The 6325-nt window shown below is 39.7% G+C and overlaps 1 long non-coding RNA gene and 1 other non-coding gene across 2 annotated transcripts; both read right to left on the bottom strand.

Moving 5' to 3' along the window:
- Positions 1–254: 254 nt before the first annotated feature.
- On the bottom strand, positions 255–4509 carry LOC120784899. Its single transcript, XR_005706519.1, has 5 exons — positions 4437–4509; positions 2949–3035; positions 1121–1190; positions 850–915; positions 255–555 (listed from the first exon to the last, which is right to left on the bottom strand). It is a non-coding gene; the product is annotated as an uncharacterized LOC120784899 (long non-coding RNA).
- On the bottom strand, positions 2608–2811 carry LOC120785849. Its single transcript, XR_005706643.1, has one exon. It is a non-coding gene; the product is annotated as a small nucleolar RNA SNORA74 (small nucleolar RNA).
- Positions 4510–6325: the final 1816 nt, after the last annotated feature.

Here is a 6325-nt window from a genome sequence, read left to right as displayed (position 1 = left end):
CTGGCCATACTGAGTAACTGAATAAACCTTTTTCAGAGTGCAAACAACCTGAGACTAGGGAAACAGCTCACATTTCAGCATGTGAATTACCTGGAGCATACAGCCAAGACAATGCAGAGGTGGCTTTGGGACAGTACAGCAGACAGGGATGTCAGAGAGTATGGAGACAGATTAACACATTGATGAAATGTGGTACACTAGATTTATCCTCTCTGAAAAACTTCACTAGTGACTTAAATCACCAAACTGGACAATGAGGTGCTGCAACATCAAGTTTTATTTTAACATTTGTACAGGATTTAGAGCAAACTTAATTCAAATAAAGACCACAGATTATTCCAGTATAAATCATGTCAGCCTTATGATTATTTCCTGTAAATGTTAAATGTAGGTGATGTCTTCAGGACATTTTCCAGCAAAATTTATACCACGACTTCTATATACAGCTCCAACTTGATTGAAGCTGACATGGCTGACACTTAGAGGTGTACTGATGAATATCAGCAGCCCAGCAGGTGGACTGAAACAGGATCTTATCCACTCATCCCGACCAGCCTGACAGGATTTCAGTAAACACACGAGAAACAAAGCATAATTGTTACCAAACAGCTCATATCCAAGTTTTTGTGCAGAAGGCTAATACAAGAAGTGTGTTTCAGGTCTTAAGTCAGGTTCTGGTAAATGGTTTTTACTTAAACCTGTGCCAAAGTGCTGAGTTTCTCTCCCAATACCATGATTCCACAGCAGAGAGAAGGTCTCTGCCACAGCAGTACAAGATTGGGTTTACACTGCTTCTAAATACTAAATACAAAATATTGTGCATCACTTTTGTATCAGCATGTCAAATACCTGATGTCAGTCTTAGTTCCTTGCAGGTGTTTGCTGCCCCCTGCAGGTCACATGCTCCACATGCTCCTGTGGACAAATGGCGAGCAGTGAGTGAAACTAGAACCATAGTACTGATCACTGCTGACAGTCAGTTATGCTCAGGATTTATAGTTCACCAGTGTTTTGTCAGCATGATGTGTTATATTATTCAGTCATCACAGCATATATATAAAAAAAAAAATAAAATAAAAACAAACAATGTTTTAGTATAAACTGGTTCTGCCACACTCACCTTAGTCACCCTGCGGCACAACTGTCAACTCCACAGTGAGCAGATCAGAGGCTCTGCCTGCAACACAACCCTGGAAAAAACAGTAGTTCAGACAGATTTACTCAACCACAAGTCTTTATGCTCAGTGTTGAGAAAAATGGAAACCATTGGTTAACTGATTAGATGAACAGAAAAAAAAAATCCCCTGGTTTCAGCTTCTCAAATGTTAAAATTGCTTCCTTTCCTGATTTTAAGTTTGCAATTTCAGTATCTTCAGTTTTGGATTGTTAGACAAAAAGACATCTGTTTCTGGAAAATTTTTATCATTTGTAACATTTTATAGACTAAAATGAATCGAGAAAATATTCATATGTTTAACTGATAATGAAAAAAAACAGTGTCAAGTTAATTTCATTTTTGGTCCTTTGTCAATGTGTTTGAGAGACAGAGAGCAGGACAAGGAGGGGGTGAGCAAATCAATGCACTGCACACAACTCTACAATGAAGCAACAGCGCAACACATCACTTTAGAGATCTTATGTTAAAAATTTACACTTGCCAAAATTTTCAGTTCATTATGAAACTGGTGGGACAAATTAGACTGGGGGGCCACCGCAGTCTAAGTAATTAATAGGAAATACTGCATGTCATATTGGTTTGCCCAGTGTGGCTAACGTTAGCAGTGCTAGCACCAGCAGGCTTCTTTCCTTGCAGGTTAAGTCCACATAGCTGTGCTGAATGTGGTTGCGCATTGCTCCAGTCAAGTGGTTATATGCCAGTTTCTTGACACAGCCTACATACAACTTTATTTTCATTTTCTAGATTCAAAATACTGCCAAATGGTGCTGGTTTTATGAGATCTCCTCTGTCCCACTTTCTACTTCTTACTTACATTATTAAAGAAATGTTCCATCTTTAACTTTATGTATTTTGGAAATCAGGGTCATCTTTTACTCACTTTGCTATTCCCAGCAACAGAAATTGACCAGGGGTGCCAAACTTTTTCATGCCACTGCATGTGTGTATATGGTAACAAACAAGCAGCTGCAGAGCTCTAATGTCTATCATTATATACATGTTTATTTTGAATTAACAAGTATGCTAGCTAACGTTACGTTCCATGGAAATAATGTTAACACCCAATGTTACATCCCAATTGTGATGTCTAGCATTCGCTAAATCAAAACTCAACCTTATCAGGCTAAGTAAAAGCACCAAGCTTGACATATCATACTGAGTAATTAAGGTTATCATAACGTTAATGTAATGTAGAGTCATGCTTTAAGGAATGCAGGTAGTCAAAAACTGACTTCCCAGAGAATGCCTTCCTCTGTCTTCAGTCTTCTCAGGTGCCTTGCACATGCCAACAACAGAAGCCAGGAGCTTTGACAACTCATTGCATTCCATTCCCTGTGACTCTGTCCTTGCAGATGCTGACCCAAAACCCCCTCAAAAAAAGGAAATGAACCACATTTTGCGCTACATGTCTCCAGTGGTGTCAGTATGTGAATGTGCAGCCCTGTACTAGGCCTGCCCTGCTGTTGAAGCAGAACAGGCCACTCTCGTTGGGCTGTGCTCTGCAGCAGCTCAGCAGCAGCAGCAGACTCTAAAACAGAACCTGCCAAGCTGAGACCAAGAACAGAGACTTTCTCTACCAGCACTGTAACACTGAGCCAGGCATACACTGCCTGGTCAGCTGACTGAGAGCTGGGGTGGAGGGAGGGAACAACCATATGGGTTCTGCTGCAATAACTGAAATATGGGTTGGGAAAAATGTGAGCAGAAACTAATGCAGATATCCATCACTCCTGTTTTTTGTAATACTTAATTCACAGTTCTGTTTATTTACCTTTGGTTTCAAGGGCAAGGCAGGAAGTTGGTAGCTCTATCCTATGGCTGCCACTGCCACATTTGTTCAACAAGGGATGTAGCATCTCTGTAAAGAGACAACATTAATGTCAGTGAAAAAATTATAAACACCACACAAGACTAAGTTTTTCAGGTTGTTAGTCATTACTGGGCAGGTACTACACACTTTGGATTCAGATTTCCCGCTTTAATCCAACACAGCACTCCCTGTTCACTGATAAAAATCATGAATTGCAGGAGGTTTAAGGATGCAACTCTGCTTCTCAAACAACTGTGGTTGTAGGTAAAGGCACTTAACTATTGCACAGGCAACATGTTATAATGGCATCTCTCATTATGAAGATTCACAAGAACATTTCATGGGTAAGATTTTAAATTCTTAAGTGTAAGACAAGTAAAATGTACTCTTCTTACACTTAAGACAAGTACACTTTTATCATAAGTCATCCCAAATTTGGATGGATTAATTAAAGTGCTCCATATTGTCCAATTTTTGCATTTTGAGAAATGCAAGTGCTGAACACAACACATTTAGAATGTCTTAACAATCCTACTATTGTTAGAGACACCCAGGTGTACCCCCCACTGAAACCTGTTGACCCATGCACTCCCTTCTGAACTGCATTGAGGATGTAAAAGCTCTGGACGGCAAAAAACTTCCTACAGCTAAACCAGAATAAAACTGAGGTCCTAATCTTCAGCCCTGCAAACTATTCCACAGCCACAACCAACAATCTTGGTCCCATCAGGTCCCATCAGGTCCCATGCAAGAAATGTTACCTTTGATTCTGGTTTGGCTGGATGGCTTTGTGTCTATTCAGTGGTTATGCAGTTATGAGTGTTGGTAAACTGTTAATAAGTACTGAGGGTTTCACAGTAAGTCATCAGGTCTGCAGTTATAAATGAATGTCATTAAGAACGGATCACACGTTTCTCGATTTCTAATGAGTCATTAGCAAATGTTTCTAACTCACCTGCAATTCTAAATGTTAAATCATGGATTCTATGATCAGTGAAGTCTGTAGTTGTAAATGTTAATCACCAGTTTATAAATAGATTTTGGCCTGCATATCCTGTATCTCTTTTGCAAAACAAATGGTCAAACAGTCCATTGGAGAGGTGCCCCTAATGAATCAAAGAGATAAACTTAAAAGCTGTTTTTATAATGGATTATAAAAGCTCTATGGAGAATTAGTAAATGGTGTATTAACCATTAATGAAGTCATTAATTACAATCAATAAACACTGCCTTACCAGAATGGTATCAACTACTGAAGCCAACAGCAGTACGTTTGCTGAACCACGTGTCATGCCGTGCAAGTGAGGCTTCATGATCTGTAGTATAGCCACATTAACATAGCGTACAGTTAGCTGTTTCATTTTTTTCGTGAGGGTATTATTTCGTCCAGTAAGGTATATTTATTAGCATTGTTACACCAACATGTGTAAAAACAGCTGAAACACTCACCAGCTTGGACGACTACACAGGTCCAACACACTAACAGGGATGGTGGGGGGGAGAGAGAGAGAGAGAGCGGAAGTCACGCATGTTTTATATAGGGCAATTTCGCTGTGCATTGTGGGAAGGGAAACTCACCCAAAGATCGTATTATGAGCTGATGAACCACTAGCCTGTTTTCTCATCATCAACAAAACATCTCTGCTCTTCTCCAAGTAAATTACGCAACATTTGAAATAACGTTCAAAATTCAATACAAGAAAAAATACTATTCTATAGAAATGCTTTCATAATGGTATCATATTAGTTGAGCAACTCACTAATATATAATGAGTTTCTCTCAAAAATAAATGTATCACTTACCAATTGACGGGTTTTAAAAAATGGTTGTAGGTGCTTTGCTGGGGGGGTAAGTTAAAGGCCTATCTACTACTTCGAAGTAGCTGTGTGTGTGTGTGTTAAGTCATGTATGTTTTGTTGTGTGAAGAGAGATCTCCAGTTTGGCAACTCTAAATTAATTGTGTGATTAAAAGACGTTAAGAGATAAGACAATGATGAGGATGTGAGACACATGTTTTAATTCAAGTTCTGGCACTGAAAGTGTATTGATGAGACGCACCCAGAAGGTTGTTGACCGGTCTGTGGGCGCAGTTTTCTGATGAATGACGAAGTTTAAAGTGAAATGATAAGCAAAATATGTGTGCAGTTCTGACGCCAAATTATTTGGATGTTTTAAGTCGTGCCGGGTGTCTGAGTCGTCGGCTCTAAGCCTTAGGTATGCATATTTGGGACCAAAAAGAGTGACATGTATGTCAAAGTGATTAATAAGTCGCACATATGTTTGGGTCCGGTAAGCGTGTGCAGTTTGGCAAAAGTCCAATAGGCACATTATAAAAAGATATGTTGTGTTTTGTAAAGTCACACGCCCAAATTAAGAAGTAAGAAGTTAAGGATTAGTGTCTGAACAACACTAAAAAATCCTAGTTAAAGAAGTTTAAAGAGAAAGAGTCTCAGAGAAGTCAATGGATTATGATTTTTGTCTTTCCTGTGGACGTGACGTGAGGATTCTGCAGACAGAGGTGACCCCTGCAGGTGTACGAAACCGAGATTTGAAGACGACACAGGTTGGAGTGTCTTTAATTATTGTGGAATTCCTTGTAATCTAACTCTCTGTAAAGTGCCTTTGGACGGCCACCCCTCCCCTCTCTGCTCCCTTTTCTCTGCTCCTTCTCTGGCTGCTGTGAGTGTTTTTTTTTCTCTCTACTCCTCCTTTCTCTTCTCTGTGAGCGTTTCCTTTTTTTCTCTCTCGCTCTCGGCTCCTCCACACACACACACACACACACACACAAACAATTCATAAATGCAGATATATAGAGGCTTTTATGAAAGCTTGTTTCCATTTTTCACCTCAACTGAAGTCATGTGAACTGGAGTGCGCAATTGACCCCACGTCACAACTCATCACGTACCAACCGTAAATTGAGCCTGTTCGAGGCGTGAAACTCAAACAAAGCTCTAAGGTTGGTTTGGGCGTGTCCAGACTCAGACAGGAAGTTGCGTGTAAGGGCCCAGTGTATGAAAGTGTCGTCACGACGACAGTAAGGGGTCTATACTTGTCCTGTCATTCTTTCTTATAAAGGACTAGCATAATGGTTTGTCTTGATTATTAGTCTGAGCGATAAAGGGTTTAACTGCTGCCTATAGATTATTTAGCATGCTTTTTGTGTAATTGCTGAGTTATTGTTAGAGTGTGAATCTGGTGTTGATTGGTTGGGGTAATAGTCGACTACCCTGACTAATTAAAAAGTTGAGTAGTTGGCTTATTAGCTGATGTTTGTTGATAAGCAAGTAATGTGGAAAGGGTTTAAAATTGATTTTTGTGCTATTTAATAAAATGA

Source organism: Xiphias gladius, chromosome 23, assembly GCF_016859285.1.
Source record: "Xiphias gladius isolate SHS-SW01 ecotype Sanya breed wild chromosome 23, ASM1685928v1, whole genome shotgun sequence".
NCBI lineage: Eukaryota > Metazoa > Chordata > Actinopteri > Istiophoriformes > Xiphiidae > Xiphias > Xiphias gladius.
This window is presented reverse-complemented; position numbering and strand designations above follow the sequence as displayed.